This window comes from Vulpes vulpes, chromosome 4 (assembly GCF_048418805.1).
Source record: "Vulpes vulpes isolate BD-2025 chromosome 4, VulVul3, whole genome shotgun sequence".
Taxonomy (NCBI): Eukaryota; Metazoa; Chordata; class Mammalia; order Carnivora; family Canidae; genus Vulpes; species Vulpes vulpes.
The window spans coordinates 103,764,050-103,787,646 of record NC_132783.1 but is presented as its reverse complement, the minus strand read 5'-3'; the positions used below and the strand labels follow the sequence as shown (position 1 = coordinate 103,787,646).

Below are 23,597 nucleotides of genomic sequence, written 5' to 3'. Positions count from 1 at the left end.
GAAGCAATGAATTCATTATACATATTCTAGTTGGCTTTGTGGAATTCATTTTCCTATTGTAACCAATCACTACAAATCTTCAAATGACAGACTCTTTCACCATTTCAATCCCCTGAGTCATTTATTATGGCTGCAAATGAATAAATTGCTTGGGGCCCAATTCTGCTGGTGTTATGTTGAGAGATTTAGACTAGTCAATGTAAATCCCCTGCATATTGACAAAAAGTGGAGGGAGAGAATAGGAAGGAAAGAAAGAAATAGAGAGAGAAAGAGATCTTGTTTTTTGTTAGCTTTTTGCACTGTTAATCAAAACTAGTTAAAATTCAGTGAATTACAAGAAATAGTACCAAGTTGCTATTTCATAATGGAGAGTATGTAGCTGCCTGTACAGAGGGATTTAAGCATGTGTGGCCCAAAAATACAATTTTGAACCATTCCAATGGAAATTCTTACTTTATTCTGAATTCATTATTACTATGTGCAAGTAAATTTTCTGTTTCCTAGGGAATTTTATAAAGTGTAGAGTATCTTCTTTGACCTCCAAAATCTATAATTAACTAAGGAGGAAAAATGTACAAAAAGAAGTAACAATAATAAAAATATAAAAATAGATATTTCATAAGAGCTGTATGAGGATTTAATGTCACCACCATTCAGCTTTTGCTTCTCCATCAATCCCTACTTTTGTAGGTATGACCCCTGAGATAATATTGAGCAGAAAGAAACCCATATATGTAGTACATAGAATTTTAGGCTATTTTGTTGAATACATGTTGTACTTCTCCAACTCTACTCTAAAAGCATAAACTTTCCCCAAAGTTTATAAAACAATGCTTTTTCCATAGTTATATTATGTCTCTGAACTATACTTTCAATTAGGGCTCTGCCAGCATTTCAATTATCCACTGTGTTAGTTTGCTAGAGCTGCCATAAAGTACACACATACAAAAAATGGGTGGCTTAAAACAACAGAAATTTATTCTCTCACAGTTTGGAATATAGAAGTGTGAAATCAAGTTATCAGCTGGGACATGCTCTTATGATGATTATAGGGAAGAATTTTTCCTTTTTCCTCTAGTTTCTGATCTTTGCTGGCAATTCTTGCTATTATTTGCTTATAGATACATTATTTCAAGTACACGGACTATCTTCTTCCATGTGTCTTCACTTTGCATTCTTCTTTCATGTAAGAATGTCCACAAATCTGTCTTTGTGTTCAGATTTCTCCTTTTTATAAAGACACTAGTCATATTAGATTAGGCCCAGCCTAATGACCTCGTTTTCACTTGACTGCTTCTATAAATAACCTATTTCCAAATAAAGTCACATTTTGAGATAACAGGGATTAGGATTTTGACATATCATTTTGGAAGGACTACAATTCAACCTATAACATCCATCTTCCAAAGTCAGTGTTCAGAACTTAATTTTCTCATAATCCTTGGCATATTTGATTTACTGTACTACCAATTAGGCTAAAAATATTTGAGATTCCTCCAGGCACTACTTTCTTGGCATTTGCTCTGGCACTAAAATTCAAGGTATCCTTACCCCAGAACCAGCATGTATTGTAAAAATACTAAGGTATGTAAATGATATATAACAAATAAGAGAGCTAAAAGTAATGTACTTATCTGTACTTTATATGATAACGTTTTAATCATGAATTATCTTTAAAATTTCTAGGCAAAACAAAAACAAAAACCTAAGCAAAAAAAATTTTTTTGAGATAATTTCCATCACCATTTTATGTGCAGGTCCATTATCTACATTAAAAAAATAGTAGAACTGTCATAGACAAAGCATTACTGATCATAGAGGACAATGGTTAGAATACAAAGAGAAGAATCTGGGCAGATTTTAAAATCTTCTTTCTATTCTTTAAGCTGGATGTTCAGTAAAACTTACTCATTCCCTTTATAAGCACTCATCTATCAAGTGAATGTTATTGATATTAAGTAAAAGGAAAATAAACAATTTAGTGAAGTGGGCCCTCTCTCCCATCTATTCCACCTGTCCTAAGTGCCTCAATTACTAGCAATGAACCACAACTTACAAAAGTGTCTATCAGAAGGAGCTCTGCCAATTTTTAGTCCACAGTCTCTCCCATGAAACAATGACAAGTAGGAGAGGTGGAATACAATACATTTATATACATAAATGTAACCAGATCATTGAACAAACAGGATTTGTAATCATTAGCAACTTTATTTTTCACTCTCACTTTGTCTTTAAATTTGTTCAATGGATTTGCTTCTTTTCCTGCCCCTCTACTTACAAGGCACGATGACTTTTCTTCTTATTCTGGAATAATTAAAAAAAAAAAAAAAACAAATAACCCCCCTATGGTCATTTAAAGTTCAAAAGCAATTTTCATTCAGAAATTAAAATATATATCTTCTTAAAAGGAGAAAATCACCACATTTAATTAAGTTAAATCTTCTTTTTCCTCCTCCAGGTTGTCTTTAATGGGTAGAAGTACCTTTTGTAAGGGGTGTTGTAGGAGATGGAGAGGGGGTAGGTGGGAAGATAATACATAAGAAAATTCATAATTTACTTTACTAATACATTTGGGAGGAGGCCTTACACTTAAGATTCGAGAGTGTCTTTTTCTCTTATAAGGTCCTTTTGTGAACCTTTCATAGAAACTCTCCTCTTCCTCACCACTGGCCCCTCTCACCTGCAGGTCTCTTGATGATGGAAATACCCTCTTATCCAGCCTGTCTTTTGTAGTTTCTTCCTCAGTCTCTGGGAGTGTGGTGATCCCTACAGCCTCTATCAATTGAGCAACACTTGCTAATCTAGATGGTATTTGGTCAAGACTTAATAGCCATGCTAGTTCTCTTACAATTGTAAACGACCTCTGATCTATAGGACAAGTTGCATAACCTCTACTACAACAGACTAGGAAGGCAGGCTTTCCTATGCCCTTTCTTGCCTCTGACTTGCCATTCAACAACAGCTATCCCATTTCTTGATCTTTAAATATCTCAGGTGCAAGTCTGACCACAGAACTCACCAATATTAAGCATATGATACATACCAAACTCCCTGAAACGGTCTCACTGAAGCATCACCCAGTGAAGTTGAAGTAAGAATCATTCCACACAGTCTCTCTCATTGGTACAAGTGGGACCCATCACAGACAATAACTCAAGTCACATATTTCTTTTCTCAAGGCACTTTACAATCCTTGATACCGATAAGGACATTTAGGCTGCTCTCATAGATTGACACAAATTTACTTTCAAAAATATGCATCTTTATTTAATATCTCACTTGGGGACTTGCTATTGATTTTCTTTGCTTCTTGGCTGAAACTTCCATCTTAATATCCTGTTATACTGCTAGAGACTTTGTGCTACAGAAACTATACCAATGGGAAAAGAAGACACAAGAACAGTGGCCAAACAGGTCTTCAGTTTGTAGTCTCAGCATTTCCATTTACTGTACCATCTATAACTTCTCCATGTGATTTCATGCTTTGCTGAGAACTTAAACTCCTCCCCAAATCCACCCCATATCTCCCTTAGCGGGGAGCCCACAAGACCACATGTCTCCTCTGACAGAGGGAAAGCCCAAAGACAGTGCTCCCCAGTCTCCCTCCCTGAGAACATGAAAGTCATCCACAAATCTGTGGCAAATCAGATGTCTGCCCCTTAGCCTGATACTCCAAGACAAGTAGATGGGCTTTTCCCACACAAAGTCAAAGTTGTATGTGACAGTGAGTAGACTAGTGGAAAGCCATGTCTGCCACATGTTGGTAATGCTTAAAAGAAATAAGTGTGCTGACAGTATCTGTTATAAATGCCAAAGTAAAAATGCCCTGACATTTATACTATGATGTCCTGCTCTCACTATCCACAACCATCATAAAGATCCCTGTCATTTGTCCTGTTATCTAGTTTTTGGTCTTTTTTATCCACTTCTGAACTCTAATGTTCAATCCCAGCTCCCCGCAAATTCCTGGTTAAAATCAGTTTGGTTTGGTTTTCTTTTCCTTTTTTTTTTTTTTTTTTTTTTTGCCTTAATTTACCACTTTCATATCTAAGAGTCTATGAATACTCAGTCTGGAACATCATAGAAAAATGACAGCATGACCCAAATGTCATGTCACATGACAAAATGTCATGACCCAATGTCTCATGTCACATCAAGTCTTATGAGAGCAGAGATAATGATTTCTCAAATAAATACCAAAATGGATAAATTGCATTTGCAAAACTAACTGAACAGACAACAACAAAAAATGTAAACAAACAACTATTTATTTATGTCTTCTCTTTTATCCCAGGGGCCTATTTTGACCAGAGAATACTTTTTGTCCCATACTTTTCCCTACATTCAAAGTACCTTGGATAGATATTATGCATTCCCAACCTGTCAGCTTTGGCTGAATTACAGAGTGCTCAATTATTCTCTAATTGAATAGCTGCCCAATGCAGGCCACGTAATGACTTCCTGATTATCTGCCTTTAAATGATGAATGAAATGAATATGTAACATTCTGTTCAAATATAGCATACTTAGCATGCCAAATGAAAACTGATTTTGTGCTCCTCTCTCTGAAAAACGTATATTTTATTGTAATTCAGTTCAATGGTTGTTCGGCTGCTTGTTTTCTAGTCATCAAGATAAACATTGAATGAGCTATCTAGGAGAACATTAGTCTTCATTTTTGCTTTCCAACAGATGCTAAAGGTGTTAAACATTGTTTAGATTATTTAGGTTCCTCTCTTTACATCATCTCATTGGAAAAAAAAATGAGGAAGGTCATATTTTTACGAACAGTTCTTGTTGGCAAAGTTCCAATACACATTGGCAAAAAAACAAATCTGTTATGATGAATGTGTTGCAAAGACAACACCATTAAAATATGAATAAATTATTTATTGGCAAGAGTGCTTTTTATAAGGCAGCAATTTACAGTATTAGCACCAAAAAAAGAGTACATGATTTGAAACCTGATTTTATGCCTGGTCAATAATAATAGCTGCTTGCACGATCACAATAGTTCATTTTATTTTCTCTTTACATGACTTTACCTTCAATATACTAATTTATAAATACCAACTTAAGAAACTCAGAGAACTCATTGTATGTAATAGTAACTTTTAAGAGACAACTTTTCCCACTCACTTGAAAGAAGAGGACACTCAGGCAGGTAACAAAAGAAAGAACTATGGAGAGAGAAGGAAGGAAGAAGGGACAGGGTAAGGAATTTTATTACCTCTTCTAATATGTGGTTGATATTGCACAGGTAAATTGGTGCTTATTTTGCATCCCTAGGAATGGTTTTATATGATATATATCCTGGACCAGCTTTTATTTATTTTTATTTTTAAAGATTTACTTATTTATTCATAAGAGACACAGAGAAGGAGAGGCAGAGACACAGGCAGAAGGAGAAGCAGGCTTCCTGCAGGGAACCCAATGCAGGACTCCATCTCAGATCCCAGGATCAAGCCTTGAGCCGAAGGCAGACGCTCAACCTCTGAGCCATCCAGGCATCCCCTGGACCAGCTTTTAACAAAATGCTTTCTGAGATAAAGAAGAGAACATCCTTCAGCAGCTTCTTGAAATTTTCCCTAAATTTATTTTATTTTTTAAGATTTATTTATTTATTTTAGAGAGAGAGAGAAAGAAAGCACAGGTGCATGAATGGGAGGAGGGGAGGAGGGAGAGAGAGAGAAAATCTTTAAGCAGACTCCCTACTGAGTGTGGACTCCCATCCCAGGACTCTGAGTTCATGGCCTGAGCTGAAATCAGGAGTCAGTGACTCAACAGACTAAGCCACCCAGGCACCCTCCTAAATTTAATTTTTATAAAGAGAATTTCTTAATTAAAGCAGGAAAAAAAAAACTCTTTTCACGTATATTTATTTCAAGATGTTAAGGTAATTAATTTAGTACTCTCCTCAGAATATGCTTCTTTGCCTTCTCTCTTCTTTTTCATATTCTTTTATTTTTCTTTTTGTCTATATGTTCTCTTTTACTGTTAGATTAAAAAAAAAAAAACCTGATGGTTCTATAGATAAATCTAGCCCCAAAATGCTTTTGGTTTGGTCCACTAACATTTTACAAAAACTTTGAATTTATTTTCAGCATTTAACATGGGACAGTTTCATATAAACATGTGGCTATCCAATTTCTCATTAAAATTCATTTCTAGGAATACAGTCTAATAAGAATTACCTCCTTTCATGAGCCAAGCACTGTCAGGTTTGCCAAAATCCAGCCCGTTTTTCTCAAATGCATTCTAAAACTTGCACTCATAGTCTTTTAAGTTTGCAGTCTCTAGGAAACATTTCAAAATCCGGTGTTGATCCAGTCATATCCATGAAAGGGTGTGCTCAGCTCAGCAAAACACAGAGCCACTCACTAGTTTTAGAAAGCAACATTAGAACTTCTGCCAAAAATTATTTCTATATTAGGTTGAGAGAGAAATTGTGCTTTGCTAAGGTTTAATATACCGATTGTCATGGTTCCCATTTTTATTGCACATATCAGATAGTGATGTGTCATAAGTGGCTCATGGGCTTTTTGAAGAATGGTAAGCTTTCCACATTGTGGAGTAGTGGACAGTTCAGTTTTTTTGGTCACTTTCAACATGGTGTGATGTTACCATTTAATTAAAAATAAGAATTATATGATACACTTTCAGAAAATGGATAGCTGCCATTAGAAGATGCCTATAAAGAAATAGAGGTAATAAATAACATTAATAGTATGAGTACAAGTAAATATGACATAACTGTCAGTACTCTTACTCTCCATACAATCTTTATCAGCCATATTATGAGCTAAAACCATTATGATCTAATAAAGTCTAATAAGTTGTCCACTAAAAATGAATATTTCAAAGTAAAGGTTACATTTTAGCACTCACTGTGAAAGTGACTGTTTTTGTGCTATGAAGAAAACATCTTGAAAAGGGATGCTCAAAAATCCTTTTATTCATTTTTGAAAACTATAGTGTGTCATGTAAGAAACAAAATGTCTAAGATTAACCTTTCTCTTAGACATACATGAGCACACGTGCATGTATACAAACAGCTTCAGAATCATTGGACTTGTCTTAAAAATCTCCCAAGTATGAAGCTTCTGTGCATTTTTAAGTCATTTCTAAAAATTTTAAAATGCATTCATTCCTTCCTGAAAATTTGCAGTGTGGTAGTAAAACCTTTCACTTAAATGTAGATTGGATTAAAAGGATTTTATTACTGAAAATGATCCAATGTTTTATTCCTTATATTTGGATTTCTGTCTCTCTACAAATACAAATATATGCTAAAAAAGGCTATATTATATATTATATATAACAGATACATATATTTACATATATGTATTGTAAAGTCTCTTTCTCCTAGTTATGACAGCCATGAAATTTAAGATGAAAATTAAAAAATCTTTTTTAAAAGATTTTATTTATGTATTCATGAGAGGCACAGAGAGAGAGAGAGAGAGAAAGAGAGAGAGGCCGAGACATAGGCAGAGGGAGAAGCAGGCACCCTTCAGGGAGCCTGATGCAGGACTCAATCCCTTTTCTCAGGATCACGCCCTGAGCTGAAGGCACTCAACCGCTGAGCAACCCAGGTGTCCCAGAATTATAAAATCTTATAACCAGGTAAAATGTTCTATTATAATTTAAAATATAATCTTCAAGACTAAAAAACTATATTCAATTGGATTTTCCCTTAAAAATGTACTGCATTTCATTAGTCATGAAGTATGTGTGCTAACATCTCTGAGATTGGAGGTATACCTTAAAATTGATGGGTAGCCTATGATAAACTAGATATTTTCCCTTTTTCAGTAATATATGAAATTAAACAACATCTTATATTTGGTGGAATATAGTACTAATAATTATGCTAATGACACTATAGTTAATGGGAAAAATAAATTCTGCACAATATGTGAATATAATTTATGAAATACTTTGCTTTCATCTTTTTTCTAAAAGTTATAAAATAAAAATACTCCATTTCATTATTTATTAGACTTTATAATGTATAAAATACATTGCATAGTAAATATATATATTTCATAAATATTTACATAATGAATATGATAAGCATATTCATTAATATGATATATAATCATAAAAGTTTGGATCTACAGTTCTAGCCTATGTACCACATTGTTTAATACCTTTTATCTTTTGAGTATCTGGCCACTTGAGAAAAGAAAGCAAAGAAAAGAGAGACCATGCTTAGAGACGGGGATGGATCTATGCTGCTTAAAAACCCATAAATGGGTTGGGCTTGCCTTTGTGGAAGAGAACTTCAAAGATAACATCAATGTTTTATTTCTCAAGACAGTTGTAGTCAAATGGATTTTCATTTTATTATTATTCAAACGACATATACTTTTAATTTGTATACCTTTAATGTGTAATATATTAAGTTGTATATTTATTAATAGAATATCAACAGATATTGCAGTAAACTCAACTGAAATAAGGCATACCATTTAAGATATAGTTGTTGTTATGTTGTTTCTATAGTTTGCTTATTGCTTAATAGTACTGAACACTATTCTTTAATATTAGAGACATAGGGGTGGAAAATCCATAATATTCTTGTCTAAGAGCTTACATTTGAGTAAGCAATGAAGATATAAACAAAATGTTTTCATAATTGATAAAGGCTAAGAATATAGAATCATGGTAATGTGATAGAATTGATTGGGTGTAGGCTTCAATATTAGGATTGTTGATAGAAAACCTAAAGTTATGGTGATTTCTAAACTGATGGGTTCTCCAAAATATTTCCCAAATCTGCCCTCTCCTGTTCCTCTCCCAAGCAAGATAATCTGTGTCTTTAAATCAAGAGCAGGGACACCTGGGTGGCTCAGTGGTTGGGTGTCTGCCTTCCACTCGGGGCGTGAGCCTGGAGTCCTGGAATCGAGTCCCACATTGGTCTCCTTGCATGGAGCCTGCTTGTCCCTCTACCTGTGTCTCTGCCTCTCTCTCTCTCTGTGTCTCTCATGAGTAAATAAATAAAATCTTAAAAAAAAAATAAATCAAGAGCAGCTTTCTTCCTGATAATCCTGCTACCAATATATCTCTACCTATCATCTGTCCTCCTCCACCCAGAGTCTTTGAGTTAGAAAACTTCAGGTTTCATGGAACTTTGGTCCTAATTGTCTTCAGACTCAATAGCCTATGTCTTCACACCTGTGTTTGGGAAGGTTCAAGTGTAACATGTTCTATCAAAATGAATGAAGCCTATCCATACTTACTATATAAAATGGAAAAGGACAGTAAATTCCCTCAAGGAACCAGAAGTTCCCTTCAAAGACAAATCTTCATGACCTGTTAAGAATCTGCTACATTCTTTAGTCTAGGCTCTACCTTTTGCATTTTCTATTACAGTAACTTCCACATACTGGGAATGAGAAAGAGATAATCCACCATTTGCTCTGGTATTTTGGCATTAGTGTTACCTGTTTTTGTTTTGTTTTGTTTTTAAATGATTGTTAATAAAAAATAGAGATATATAACTTTTAATCAGCTAATTTCCCTTGACAACATGTTTCCTGATACTTGAGCCAGCACACTAAATGGTGATGGGGTTTTTCCAGCATATTCCTGGAAGAAGATGGCAAGTTAAAATTTGTCAGCCATGTTTCCTACTTCAAAGTATGTTCTTTTCTTTCTTTCTTTCTTTCTTTCTTTCTTTCTTTCTTTCTTTCTTTCTTCTTTCTTTCTTTCTTCTCTTTTTTTTTCTTTTTCTTTCATTTCTCAGTGTACCTGGCCTCTATGTATAGATCACAGATCTGTGACTATTAACTTTTCTTTTGAGTAGACAGCTCATCATATACTGTTTAGCAAAGCTAAATGGTATAAAAAAAAACTTTTTTTAAAAGGATTTTATTTATTTATTTGAGCAAGCGAGAGAGTGCACAAGCAGGGGAAGCTGCAGGAAGAGGGAGAGGGAGAAGCAGGCTCCTTGCTAAGCAGAGAGCCCACCCCAGGGCTTAATCCCAGTACCTGGGGATCATGACCTGAGCCAAAGGCAGATGCTTAACAAATTGAGCCACCTAGGCACCCTGAAAGGAAGACATTTCTAAGAAGTATTTAGCTTTACACATATAGCTAAAACCTGAAGCTCCTATAATTCGAAAGTATTAACTGTAGGCTGAGATATCTGTGTTGTATAACCACTAACAGAATTTAAGGCACTTTGTTTCATTTCATTTCCTTTTCTTTTTCTTTCTTTCTTTCTTTCTTTCTTTCTTTCTTTCTTTCTTTCTTTCTTTCTTTCTTTCTTTCTTCTTTCTTCTCTTTCTTTCTTTCTTTCTTTCTTTCTTTCGATTTATTTATTTGAAAGAGTGTGTGCAGGACAGTGAGAGTACTAGTAGGGGGAGGGGCAGAGAGAACGGAAGAGAGAGAATCCCAAAGCAGACTCCCTGATGGACAGGGAACCCACCCCATAAGGCTTGATCCCAAGACCCTGAGATCATGACCTGAGAGGAAATCAAGAATCAGACAGTTAATGGACTGAGCCACAAGGCACCAATAGGAGGCTTTGTTTCTATTTGTCAGTTCACAAACTCCTAAGAAATTTGTTGGTTGTGACTATTGCTAGCCTGCTAGCCTAGGTATACCCTGGTGTCCATCCTAACTCTTTAGCCTGTTTTCTACCTCTGTCACTGGACTCTGGATTTTGCCACCAGCAGAAGCTTGTACCTTGGCTCTGGCAGTGTGATAGCCCCTATCCATGCTAAGCTTCTTAGCATTTCATTTGTATTGTTATGAAAATCCATGGCCTCCAGTTTCCCCCTCCTCATCCTTTGTATCTAACACTACAATGATGTTTCAGTTTTATAAATAGTAATGAATTCACTGGAACTTGCAAAGCACCAAATCTGGTCATAATTTTTGGAGGAGATTCCTTACAATGCTATTGACTCCTCTTTTATTTCATTTCTTCATTTTTAAAACATTTTTTACATTAATGGAATGTTATCTGGTCAAAGATAAACCAATAAACTAGGATGAAATTAAGAAATTTTAAAAACTTCTGTTGACTTTAGAACAGTATTTAGTAACCAGATTTTTAATATACCATAATAATAGCTACTCTTCCCTGAGCTTCGACAGATCCATGCCTTGCTGAAAGCTTTACATATAACAACGTATAATGTTATCATTATGCTCTGTGTGTGTGTGTGTGTGTGTGTGTGTGTGTGTGTGTGATTGAAAGCCTTATGTTATCAGAATCTCCATTTGGTAAAATAGAAACAATACCAATCTCCCAGGACTGTTGTCATAACACCTAGGTAATGTTTGTTCAAAGCACTTGGCACATGGGTCCTACTTCAGGAGGACTGCTATTTCTATTATTTTGATTTATTTTTATTTCTGTCATTCTTACTTGATAGATAAGGGACCTATTTCACAGAAATTAACTTGCTTCAAAGAGTTCACCTAATATGGCAAGGCTTAAATTTGAATCAAGGACTGAAAGCCTCCTGCAACCATTTTCTTTCCACCTTCCATCTAGGCATTTTGATTGCTTTGCTTTGTTTTTATTTTATTTTGTTTCACTGAATCCTGTGCCTTCTTGATTAAGGTCTTTGCCTTACACATGCTATATTTCTTTCTGTTTATTTTTTTTCTTCCTCCATTCCACTATTTTTTTCTCTAGCACCAATGACTTTGCTTCTCTACAGTGTACCTCCTGGGGCAAAGATGAAGTTAGGAAATAAGCTGCAAAACCATTCACTTTTCACACTCCTCTCATTTCTTACCACTTCTGCTTACTAGATCTTTGCATTGACTTTTTCTATTATATATGTCAAAACACGTTTTCTTATCTAAATTGCAACTGCGGAGAATATACTGTTTTATGATTGTATTAAATATGTGGAAAATATTTTTTTATTGTTGTTGCTTTCATGTCTATCAATAAAACTTTAAAATTAAATATCATCACCACAAGTGCCAGAAGACTCAGGGCAAGAAGCAGAATGAAGTGAATTAGGTGTCTAGGGTACAGAATTTAAGGAGGCACTTTATCTCAGCCTCATGCAGGTAGAGTGAGCACCTCTGACTGATGCCTCCTTAAGATTTGCATCATAGGAGCTTCACTTGCTTCACTTAAGCCAGGGCTCTAGGAGTATCTAGATATTCTTTCTTAGAATCACAGTTTCCTTAGATTATTCCTGGATTGAGAAGGAGGACACTTTGTTATGTTGGCTTTTTCATAATAATGGGTTTAACTTCTAGCCCTCTTGGAATTTGCTGTGGCATGATAACAAGTTTAAAATCAGGCAACGTTCTACTAAAGGCCAGGTGTTCAAAGTATAATAAACAGCTCCCTAAAGATTAGAAAATGAATATTTAACCAGATGACTACATTTGATTTCCTTCATTCATTTTTTATTATTTCACTGAAAACCTTCTTGATGGAAATCACATTGACAGGATTTTAATATCTTCTGGTAAATGAAACCTGTCATTCTAATAGGTATATTTCTTTGCAGTACTATCTAGTAAACTCTTGGTGGCCAGTAATTTTCTCCATAATTAAGATATAGAAAATTTCATGCAGATTGTACCTCAAGAGTATAAAATTTATCATGAGAGGTTGATAGTTAATGATGAAACAAGTTATATTAATTAGGTCCTATTTACAAAGAGCTTGTTTTCTTCTTTTTAGGAAAAAAAAATAACCATCTATGGAAGTTTTAAGTGCTTAGTTGTTTGTATTTTCCTTTCAAAGGCAAAGAAAACCATCCTGCCCATCAAAACAGTATTTTGTGCAGAGTTTCAGATTCCTTCTTTAAAAACTAGACCCAAGAAGCAAAGCTCTCTAAAACTGACATTTACTAAAAATTACTAGTTAATACAGTTACCTTGGAAATCGAGGCCAGGGTATCTGCCTTTACATTTCCACTGTGTTTATCTTACGGTTGTAGTTCCAGAAATTCTAATGTATAAGAAACGGTTTAGAGCTCCAGTATCAGATTTTGCTAAGTAAGTATTTTCCAATTATCACAAATGACAGTTTTCATCTGATTGCCTATCAGAACTCAGAGAAAAGTCCCAAAGCAATGCAAAAAGCTGATAAAATCATCAGGTTTCTCTATACTTGTACATATTCCTAACTATTGTCTTGTCACCTTCATTCTCATGCTTATGCTTGGAGAAGGCCCAAATGCAATTTTATTGTTGTTATTGTTTTTAACTTGTGCTACTAACATTAAAGGAGATTTGCAAGTGTGTTATTGTTGTTTGTTGTAAATTCTCTAAGATTCTCATGGAAGATTGAACCCAATATAAAGGTATACTCATGGGATAGCTACACAATATAAGCTGTCCTGTTTTGTAACTTTCATAATGCATTCCCATTTCATTTCTTTGAACTGAATTAAGTCCAAACCTAAGACAAATAATGACTTTCTGATAATCTCTCTATAAATGATGAAATGTAATGTATACAGTCACCCAACAGAAAGACAAATAAATAGTTCCTGTGACCTTTGGGAGGAAAGTGAAACTATTAAAAGCTAGAGATCTTTTTTCTTCTTTTAAGTTTGCTTTTGTCTATTTTAAAATATTTTTTTTCTGTACTTTTCATATCATGTTTGTTAATGGTTATAGTGACAGGCATTGCATTTCAGAATCTACTCAAATCCTCATGGAAGCAGCAACTGAGACTGAAGAAAAACTGGTTCTATCGGGTTAATCTAGGATTTCCAAACTGAGTTTAGATCAAAAAAGAAACCCAAGATTTCCTAGTGAATGGGGATCTTGGTTTTATTCATATAAAGCTCTTCCATCACCCACTCCAGCATGATGCTTCTGAAATGCAGAAACCTGTCACTTCTGAGATAAACCCACTAATCCACCTCTGTCCTTGGCATTCTCCGTGTTCAGTGGGCAGATCTTTTTGGTGTGGATATTTCCTATCACTTATTCTCAGCGCTACCTTTGTGTCATAAGCTGATAGCTTTAACCGATGCTTTTCTTGTCTTCCAGATTCAACGAAGACATCCAGACGGCTCTGTGTGGTGTTTTGAGAGCAGCCCCTGTTGAAGCTCTTCTGTAGGTAATCCCTGGGAATGACAGCACATGTGTCATAAACCAAAAGAGTTGCTACTGTGTTCACCCCCATCAAAGCATCTGTGAATTCTTGTTCCTAAGTGAATATGCAAATCAACAATAGCTTCATTTGGTATTTTTCTTGTTCTTAGTCAGGATTCTAACCTTCCTTGTTGTTCACATACATGAAAAAGATGCATATGTTTATCAGAAAAAAAAAAAAAACAGAAAGAACCCTGACTGCTCTTCTTTCCTTGTGAGCTAGTTAGTTATCTGGGGCTCTCATTATACTCTGATTTGCCACTGATCATAATTCTCCTACTTGTTGGTTTCATCTCTAGGCCAAAAGCTTCTTACTGATAAAGACAACTTCTTAATCATTTTTAACCCTCAGGACCTGATGTGTTGGTGCTTAAAGAAAGTTGTTTAAATGATTGAATGAGCTAATGATAACAGAAAAGTTTTAAAATTATATCAATATCCATATATAGACCTCTCCATAAAATCTATCCTCTCCCATTCCATCATGTTTTAGTTTTATGTGTTCACACTTTTCACTAGTGTGGTCTTGCTTTTCAATCTAAGTAACCATCGTGACTTGGCTAGTTTGTTAAATGAGCACACAACACCATGCTATTTCCTTAGTGGTCTATGTTATACCTTCACACTGAAGAAAAAAATGTCCATATTGGAGGAAGAGTTGATGTGTTGTAATGAGGCCAACTGTCTTAGAACTGGTGGCTCTCACCCTAAGAGCCATTCTTGTCACCCGGTGTGGTTCCATCTAAGTGTTAGCCAGTTGGTGAGTGAGATTTTTGGAAAAATTCCAAGCTATAGTTAATTATGTGCTTTTTTCAAAGCTTGACTTTGTTGTCTTCGTGCATGCCTTTTCTCTATTTAGTAAGTGGCTTGTTTTGCCTTTTTTGCACATCTAATCTTATTTACAGTTTTCTTGCATAAAATAGAAACACGATGTAGTACTGAGGCAAATTGCACATTGCATTTGCTTTATTCAAATGTTTTAAAAAGACAGTGATATGATGCATGTGCACTCTTAAAACAATATATTAAGAATCCTACAACTAAAAGGAATTTATCATTTTTATTGTCATTCATTTTACTTTTAAAAAAAACATGAGAATGTCTGACTTTTGGCGGTTGACATGAGACATTTTCAATACTTTTTGGGTTTGATGTTTTTTTCTGGTATTTTTCTGTTTTTTACACAAGATGAGTTGTGTGTGTATATGCTTTCTAGAGATTTACAGTTTTTGTTTTTTTTTTGTTTTTTGTTTTTTTTGTTTTTTGTTTTTCTTTTCTGGGGCTTTTCAGTTGATTCCTTTCACTTTGGTTTTGCTTGTTCATGCCTACCGAGAATAGACTTTATGATAAAGCTGATACATCAACTCTAAAAACGACAAGTCTGTGGGATTTAGGGGGTGGGGGCATTGGAAAAAGAACAAGCTGAGGAAAATTAAATACTTCCCAAAGAGCATTTTACTTTCTGAGTTATAATCCCAAAGAAAATTGCTATAATGTAAAAGGCTTGGAATAAGAACTCTTGATACTAGATACATGTAAACTATGGTCAAAGAAGCTAAGATATCGACGAGCTGCAGATAATATTGGCTGCTGTGTTTAAGACATTTCGTGGCTGTATTCTGAAGTGGAGTCTTCGGTCGGTTAGATACTTTAGCAGCCTGGGTATTATTGATCTATTGAAGACAAAAGGGAAAACGTTCTGATCGGTATGCTAAGAAGAGTTTGCTTCCTAGGGAAGGCAGGCAGTTTCATGCTTCCTAACTTTTCACTGCAATTGTGAAGCCCACCTAGGAAGACAGAGGTTTGAATTATTAAAGAAACTGAGTTTTCTAGCCTTGAAGCAGAATTTTTAATATTCTGCAAATTTTATAACATCTTGTTTGGAAATACACATTTTCCCCTCATGTTTAGAGACAGACAGAAAGAAAATTCACTCAGGGGTAAGAAAAGTTAACCATGACACTGAAATTCAGTTGAATGTATTAAGATACAACTTGGGTTTTAGATACTTAAAGATTGGTGATTTAGAATTTGAACAGCTGGACTGCTGTTATTATGATCCCAAAATCATCTGTGGAGAAAATTGATGTTTTTTATTTAATATTTTAAAATATTTTTATTAGAAAAGCTGGTATAATAATAATTAAATTTTCAACTCATACTTGAAACTTTTTTCCTTGAAACAACCTCACTTTGTATTATGACATGAATTAAATCTTTCTTAAACATAAGAAAAAAAGCACAGTACATAGCATGAATAAATAAGTGTTTTGCTTTCTTCTTTGCTGGTTAACACTAACTAGCAGCTTAGGGTAGGGTTTTAGGATAATACAGACTTGAAATGAATTGTCTTTACCATTTTTCTAAGTGTAAGCTCTTGGCAACCTATTTAACATCTTCAAATTAGCCTCCCAACCTGTAAAATGGAAATTATCAAAGAATCCATTTTATGAGCTTATTACTGGAATATATTAGAAAATAGATGGAAAACATGTAACAGTGCCTGAAATACAATAAATATTTTAAATTTGTTGTATATTCATATGATTCCAGTAGCTCTATGGAGGGTATTGTTAAAAAAGATAGAAATTTGTTTGATTCAAATTCCCACTTCTCTTTGGGTTGGAAGTCATGCCTGGCAGTACAGAAGTTCCAAGAGAAATAAAGTTGTGACAAGGTCTTTCTGTTTTGACCGAAGTGCTCATTAGTGCCTGCTAATGAGAAAAGCTCAGGTCAGAGGGCAAAGAGAGTACCCTCTCATGGTAAGAAATGGGAGAGGTCTAGAGGCCAAGGTCAGAAATCAGGGACCCAAGTTACATCCTGAGAGTGGATAACCCAGTGTAGAGAATCAGGTGGCCATAAGCAGAAGGCAGACTCTCTTGGACAAGAGAAATAAGCACAAATTTTCATAGCAGTTCATTCCTTAATATCAATCAGAATAGCAATAGAAGACTTTCCTCTGGAGTTTAGGAAAAAAAATTAATCTGAAGCATAATCTTTTTGATTAGACAAATATTGTTTTCAAAGCAATATGCTTATATAATATGAAAATATTTGCCTAATGGTATGGGAATTACATATAGATATACATTACATATAGATAGAATTGTTACAACTTAGAAATCAAATCAAAGGATCCTATTTCAAAATAGATATTCTTTGGTCTACCCATGATGCCTGTAGGCCTTATATAAACACATGCCTCAGTTGATGTTTGGGTTTGATTCACTCATTCATTCATTTGTTTGTTCATACATTTTTAAAATTTTGCTTCTGTTAGAGAATATGATCATGCCATAATCTTTCTGGCAAATATTTCTCTCTTATCTCAGTACGTTGACATGTTTGTTCTGCTTTAGTTCATTTTTTCCTTATAGCCAAGACAAAGAGACACTTTCTCTATTTACAGAGCCATATGATCATTGTGTGTCTTTCCTGCTATCATGCTTGTCCCTCTGCAATGCACTTTGTCTCCACCAAACATTCCAAAAGGTCTTGGTGAAACATATACTCAAAGATGTCATTCCCCGCCTACGACCCTTCATCCACTTCCACATGGTTTCAGAAGACAATATAAACTCTTTACCTAGATCTAAATGGCCTTGCATACTTTTTCTTGCTTAACTCCCAAAGCCCCATGACATATTTCTCTCCTGCTTGTTCACTACTCTTACGTCAATAGAAGCCTCTAACTCTTCCTGGAGCATCCCAGCCCTTCCTCAGCCTGAGATTTCTGTGTCTGGCTGCTCTTAACTATGCTTCCCAAAGCAGACTTGTTCTTTTCCTTTTTCATATTGCCACTTAGATATTACCTAATTAGGGAGGTTTTTTTTTTTTTTTAACTAACATATGTTATTTTCATCACTCCATTTATTGTCTTTACAGCACTTACCACAGTCTATTAATACTTTGTTTATTGATTAGATTATGTCATTATGGTCTCTTTTTAGTCCATTAGCATGTATATTTCCTAAGATTAAATGCTTTCTCTTTCATGATTGTGACTCTTTCTCCTAGAACCAGAAAAAACAAAACAAAACAAAAAAACAAAAAAACATAAACCACTTAGCAGTTGGTAGATGCTCAGTAAAAAGTTTTGAAGAAATAAATGAGTAAATCATACAGTAAAAAAATTTGAAGAGAAAAATTTGAAGAAATAAATGAGTCAATCATAGACAATGGTAATCTTTATTCATGCTTTGAGTTATACGGTGTTTATTGAGGACTTATCACTTGAAAGGGACTTAAAACTTGGGGACATACAGGGACACCTGGGTGACTTAGCGGTTAAGCGCCTGCCTTTGCCTCAGCAAGTGATCCTGGAGTCCCGGGATTGAGTCCCACATCAGGCTCCCTGTAGGAGAGGCAATGCTTTAGTTCATTTTTTGTCTCTGCCTGTGTCTCTGCCTCTCTCTCTCTCTCTTTCTCTCTCTCTCTCTCTCTCTCTGTCTCTCATGAATAAATAAATAAAATTTAAAAAAAAAGAAAAAAAAAACTTGGGGACATACAGATAAAGACTTGTTTCCTCCCCTCTATGATAGTGCTAACACATATATTGTCACTTGTATTGGTGAATTCCTGGAGTGCTGTGTATAGCTGGATTCCAGGGCTGAGTCTCAATTCATAAAAGGATGCCAGCAACACAGAAGAGGGGAAAATAAATAAATACTTATATCCTAGATTTGCCATTTTTGCTTACCTAGTGGAATAGGCACTTTTCAAGATACTGTTCTTGTAGAAAAAAAAAAAAAAAGGCTTTCTGTAAGTCCCTCTTAGGTGCCATAATGCCTTTAGCCATAGAACTTTTTTGCATAGTCAGAAATTACTCTGCTATCTCCACCTCCACCTCCTTTCCCTCTTCCACTTCCTCCTCATGGCTCCTTTATCTGGTTGACAACCTTTATGTCTCAGCAAACGGCTCTTCTTCAGGCCTTCACCCTCTGACTACCTTTCCACCCTCCCCAGACTGCGCTGATTCTTCTGCTCTCTACTTTTCATGGCCCCTAAGCTTCCTTTTCTAGCACTTAGCACTGTTGCTATTGTACATGGATTAATGTCATTAGTGGATTAATGTCTATTTCTCCAGCTGGACTGTGAACTCCATGAGGACAAGTCTGTCTTTGTTTTGCTTGCTATTCCCAGTACCAATTACATGGGATTACACTGTGTTTTTCTTAGAAGCTCCCTGTCAATATAATATGATGCTAATTCTGAAGCACTGAAGCTAATATGACATAAGTATTTTTAACATTGCCTTTAATGATTTTGTTACATTCTCACTGCTGTGCATTTGTGCTTGTATCTGGACATGATGATTTTATCAAGTAAACAATTTTCAACTGTACGACAGTGAATGATTATGCAACTGAGAAAGCTTATGGCATTAAACAGATATTTTATCACCCAGGCACAAGTGGAAACGTTCTGCACCTAATCAAACATTGCCTCTGCCATTTTACAATCCAACTACTTTTGCCTACATTATTCACCGCCTGTTCCATAGTTCTTTCACATCTTATACTATGGAGATTAGGAATGAAAACTTTCCCTATCTAGCTAGAAAACACCATGCAAATAGCCATTTTCTTTCTCATGCTGTCTGTGTCCTTTCTCTCCCAAATGTTGTAGGCATAAAAAAAAATTAATATTGGCTGAGTGATTTGCTTCACTGATATTATTGGCTGATTTTGCTCATTTTTAAAAAACAGTCTCCAAAAGCCCCTCCCTACTTTTTAAAGAGTGAAGAAGTAAAATGAACAAGATACTTACACTTTGAGAGCCCGCTACTTACATTTATAACCTTGAGGTTGCCTTTGATCCTAAATCAGCTTTTAATTACCATCGTAGTTACATTGGTGAAAAAAAAAACGATTCTATTATTTCCAGAACACAGCAAGGATATGACCAATACTATCTCATGAGTACAGTTATTTTAAGGCTTTTATTACTAATTATAGTTGGTTTATTATAATTCATTGTTCACTGGCCTTCTTGGCTATTTACTTAAGGTTCTATTCAGCATTACAGCTGCTGCTGCAGCTGCTATTCCTCTGAGACTTGACGACTTCATGAGAGTAACAGGGCTCCTATTTGGAAGAGGGTGTAATTGGACTCAAGGGAGATACTTAACTTGGTGTCCCCTGGAATGTACTACAAGAGGGTGCATTATTTCCAACTTCAAGAAGAGGTTAAGAATGTAGAGAATGGTAGATGAGCCCTTATAACGATTACAAACTGACATAAGCAACAACGAAACTGTTCATGTATCTGTTTACTTATTTATCTAGCTATCCATACCCATTTTTTCCCTTTGTATTAGATTTCCATTTTATAAATGAATTTCCTTTTTTTCTTTTTTCTTTTTTCTTTTTTCTTTTTTAAGTATGTTCCACACCCAACGTGGAGCCCAAGGCAGGGCTTGAACTCACGACCCTGAGATCAAGAGTCAGACATTCAATCTGAGCCACCTATTCTTGATTGTGCAATCCCTAGTCCAGCCTTATTTCCTCTTTTGCAAATGAAAGATAGTAGGGTTTTTTTTGGTTCTTATTCAATTCATTTATTTCACAAACATGACTGAACACTCCCACTATGTGCCTGGAATGAATTTTGCATCTCCTGCAGACATTTCTTGGCCAGGAGATAACAAATATAGTCATTAGACCTCTTTCTGTAAACTGGAGGAATCCCCACTCTGGCCATTAAGTACTTTGACAAGTGGTTGCATAAAAATTCACAACAACATTCTGATGGGATGTTTGCCCTATTTTCTAATTGAATCAAGTAACAGAATCCTTAAGTAAGTTTGAAATTGGGGGAAGGGCAAAGGAGTATGTAAGGTATCACAGATTGAAGATATTTTTCTAAATGTGTGAGCTCTGAGGTTGACCAGAATGCTTCTATTTTATCATGTTTATGCAAGGACAGACATTTTAGCCACACCTATGTTTTAAACTTCACTCTTTTCATTAATAAAAAAAATATTTTTATATAATTAATCCTAGTTAACAAATCCTTTAGTGAAGCTTTAGACAGGAATATTTAAACTATTTGTCTGAGCCATCTGTAGATCTCTGACAGAAACCTTCAAATGCTAGTTAGCCTCCAATGGATTGAGTTTCTGATTATAGTAGATCAAATGTAAACTAGTATTTCCGAGAGAGTAAATTTAGTGCAGAGGTCATCATACCCCATTGTCTCTACTGAAGTATTTTTAAATAAATTACAGATAACGTTAAAGACAGACTGTTATCTTGCTCCCTGCTTGAATACTTCCTGAGTTACAGAATCAGCAGTCTTGCCACAGGGCTGCAATGGGAGCAGAGCCAAGAGGAATGAGAGATATCTTGGGAGAGCACACACCATGTGAAAATCATGGTGTATGAAAATGTGAAATACACAATACACATGATGAAAATCATGTATGAGTAGAGGCTACCAGCAGCAGTCATATCAGACCAAACCAGAATGAGACATGAAACATCTCCCTACCTGAATCAACTGGTTTATACTATTAAAATAGAACCTATTGTTCTTTTCTCCCTTACCCTAGACTTTAGCCCTGTGCAGTTAGACATAGAAGAGGGATAGGGGAAGAGCTAAAGCAAAAATAAACAACCAAAAATAAATACAACTTGCCTTCATTACCGACCTACCCTTGTTTCAGGACCCGAAGTTTGAGGTTTACATAGTGACCAAGAGGAGGAGATCTGTATTCTGTTGGATGATACTAAAGATATAAACTGAATTGAGTTTGTGTGCATATGTGTCTATTGTAGTAGAGTATACCTAACAAGAAATTTACCATTTTAAAGTGTAAAGTTCAGTGGCAGTCAGTATATTTCCATTGCTGTGCAGTCGCCACCACCATCCAACTCCAGAAATTTTTTTATCTTCCTAAACTGAAACTCTATATTCATTCAATACTAACTCTTCATTACCTTCATCTACTTCCTTACCCTACAAATTTGGCTTCTCTAAGTACCTCATATAAATGGAATCAAACAACACTTGTCCCTTTATGTCTGGCTTATTTCAGTTAGCACAATGTCTTCATGTTTAATCCAAGTTAAATTTTGGGGTCAGAATTTCCTTTCTTTTGAATAATATTCCAGTGTGTGTGTATCACATTTTGTTTATGCAGTCATCTATCAATGGATCGTTGAATTGCTTCTACATTTTGACTATTGTGAATTATGCTGTTAAAAACAGGGAAGTACAAATATCTGATGGAGTCCCTGATTTCAGTTCCTTTCAGTCCATACCTAAAGTGGAATTGCTGGATTATAAAGTAATTCTATGTTCAATTTTTTTCAAGAACTGCTTTGAAAACACATCATTTTCCACAGAAGCTACACTATTTTACATTCCCAACAGCAAAGTACAGGAGTTCTAATTTCTCTACATTCTTGCCAATATTTGTTATTTTCTGTGTGTGTGTGTGTGTGTGTGTGTGTGTGTGTTGTTTTGTTTTGCTTTTACCTTGGTAGTGGCCATCCCACTGGGTCTAAATTGATATCTTATTGTGGTTTTGACTAGCATTTTCCTACTGATCTGTGGTGCTGAGCATCTTTTCTTGTGTTTATTGGCTATTTTTGTATCATCTTTGGAGAAGTGGCCATTTAAGTCCTTTGCCCATTTTTAAAATTGGATTTTGTTATTATTGAGTTCTAAGACTTTTTTATGTAGTCTGGATATTAATCCCTTATTGGATAATTGATTTGCCAAAGTTTTCTCCCATTCTATGGGGTGCCTTTTCATTTCGCTGATAGTGTCCTTTTATACACAAAAGCTTTTAATTTTGAGGAAATGCAATTTATGTGATTTTTTTTTCTTTTCTTGCCTATGCTTTTGGTGTCATATCCAAGAAATCATTTTTGTCTAGTGTCATGATGCTTTCCCCTTATGCTTTCTTCTAAGATATTAATTTTTTGCTTTTATCTTTAGGTCCTTTATCTATTTTGAGTTAGGATTTATATATGGTGTACGGTAGGGTCCAACTTTATATTTTTGAGTGTATATATCTAGTTTCCCGACATCATTTGTTAAAAGACTGTTATTTCCCTATTGAATAGTCTTGGCATCCTTGTTGAAAATCTTGTGACCATAAATATGAAGGTTTATTCCTGAACTCTCTATTCTACTCCATATATCTGTCTTTATGCCAGTACCACACTATTTTGTTATTTGCTTTTTAATATATGACTAAAAAGAACAGTTAGGGAATTTTTCCAGGATGTCTGAGATAATGAGAAGAGGACATTGGGCAATATGTTAGAGTCAATGATTTGAAGCAATAAAAAGTTATTTTAAAAAGTAAAAATTGGGACACCTGGGTGGCTCTGTGGTTGAGCATCTGCCTTTGGCTCAGGTTGTGATCCCTGGGTCCTGGGATCGAGTCCCACATCAGGCTCCCTGGCCCCCTGCAGGAAGCCTGCTTCTCCCTCTGCCTATGTCTCTGCCTCTCTCTCTGTGTCTCTCATGAATAAATAAAAATCTTT

General features: G+C 35.2%; 1 protein-coding gene across 1 annotated transcript in view; it reads left to right on the top strand.

Annotated features, from left to right (window-relative positions):
• The window catches only part of TENM2 (teneurin transmembrane protein 2), a 3,534,961-nt gene that overhangs the window by 1,996,839 nt on the left and 1,514,525 nt on the right, over positions 1-23,597 (top strand). The window contains exon 11 of the mRNA XM_072756643.1: positions 13,993-14,058. The gene's annotated coding sequence lies outside the window, so the exon portion shown is untranslated. The remainder of the gene's footprint in view (positions 1-13,992; positions 14,059-23,597) is intronic.